The 1,466-nt window shown below is 66.0% G+C and overlaps 1 non-coding gene across 1 annotated transcript; it reads right to left on the minus strand.

Moving 5' to 3' along the window:
* Positions 1-973: 973 nt before the first annotated feature.
* LOC140474769 (5.8S ribosomal RNA) lies at positions 974-1,127 on the minus strand. The gene has a single exon (XR_011959402.1). It is a non-coding gene; the product is annotated as a 5.8S ribosomal RNA (ribosomal RNA).
* Positions 1,128-1,466: the final 339 nt, after the last annotated feature.

The following is a 1,466-nucleotide window of genomic DNA, read 5'->3' on the forward strand; positions in this document are numbered from 1 at the left end:
CCGCTCCTGAACCCAGCGGCCCGAGCCGGACGAGTTGAGGAAGGCACGCCGACGGTGACAGGGTGCGGAAGACACAGCGGTGGCCTTCTGGCGACTTGGCCCCCGACAGCCCGACGTTCCGCCGTCCTCCCGATGGCCAGGAGGACCGTGCGGGGGTCGGCCGACGGCGTGGTAGGTGTGCCTGCACGGTGACGGAGCACACACCACGCCCGCCAACCCCTCCGTACCTCCCGAGACCGTGGCAGGACGGAGCGGAAAAACGTGCGGACTGAACGGGAGAGCCAAGAGCCAGCGATCCACGCGCGTGCGGACCGTCAAGTCACAGCGTTCGACGAAAACCTCCTCCCTCGGCCAGGCACTCGGCGCCAGCAGGGGAGACAGGATCAGACGCCCCGCCGGCCACTTAAGGCCGAGGACGAACCACGAGGACGGGCGGCTGCAGCAGCGGCGGCCTGCAGCTCCCAGCACTCTCAATCGATCAACCATCGAGTCGGGTCAGCGTGTCAAACCGGCGAGCTCCACGGTCAGGCCGGCGGCGCACCAGCACCGGACCTCCGCGGCTCCCTTCACTCTTTCCACTGCCAGCCAACCGAGAGACGGACCCAATGCGGACGTGCAGAGCTTAGGCAGACCCCCCACTGGAGGCTCAACACTTCGTGGCAGCTCCGTGTCCCAGAGACCAAGGAGGGTTGGCACACACACACAGTGTGAACCACCGACAAGCCATTCTGGGACCGGTGACAGCCGTGCTGGCCCCACTGCCACGACACAGACGGGACGCCAGGCCGCGCTCCCCGGCGGGGGGATGGCGTCGAGCCTGACGAACGGAATGTGCAGGGGTGGGGGGGAAAGGCCAAGCGCTCCGACGCCGGAGGGCTCCGGAGTCTGAACTTAGGGGGACAAAGAGGACGGGTCCTCTGCGACACCCCAGCCGCGCTCTCGCCAGCCAAGGCGAGTGCGATTGATTGCCAAACGACCCTCAGACAGGCGTGGCCCCGGGAAGAACCCGGGGCCGCAAAGTGCGTTCAAAGTGTCGATGATCAATGTGTCCTGCAATTCACATTAATTCTCGCAGCTAGCTGCGTTCGTCATCGACGCACGAGCCGAGTGATCCACCGTCAAGAGTTGTCTGAGTTTGTTTTAGGTCTCTCCCTCGCAGAGGAAAGCGACCCGGACCGCACATACGCTCCCCACCTTGAGCTACAGCCACCTGCACGCCGGCGTGCGGGCGGAGCAGGGTGGCGTGAAGCGATGGGGAGCACCATCCTGGTGCGGCCCGCAGAAACATACGTCTATTGGGGGGAGGAGGACAGGGCGCCCAAGAGGCGATGCGTGCCCCAACGCACCGCAGCGACGGAGGCAGGATCACCGCCACCATGTCGCCCCGCCTAGTATCACGAGGCGTGCAGCAGCTTTGCCCTAGGAAAAGCAGAGGCGGGAACGGGCACCGGCCATCGGTTCGGCAG

Source organism: Chiloscyllium punctatum, unplaced genomic scaffold (assembly GCF_047496795.1).
Source record: "Chiloscyllium punctatum isolate Juve2018m unplaced genomic scaffold, sChiPun1.3 scaffold_1174, whole genome shotgun sequence".
NCBI classification, from domain to species: Eukaryota; Metazoa; Chordata; class Chondrichthyes; order Orectolobiformes; family Hemiscylliidae; genus Chiloscyllium; species Chiloscyllium punctatum.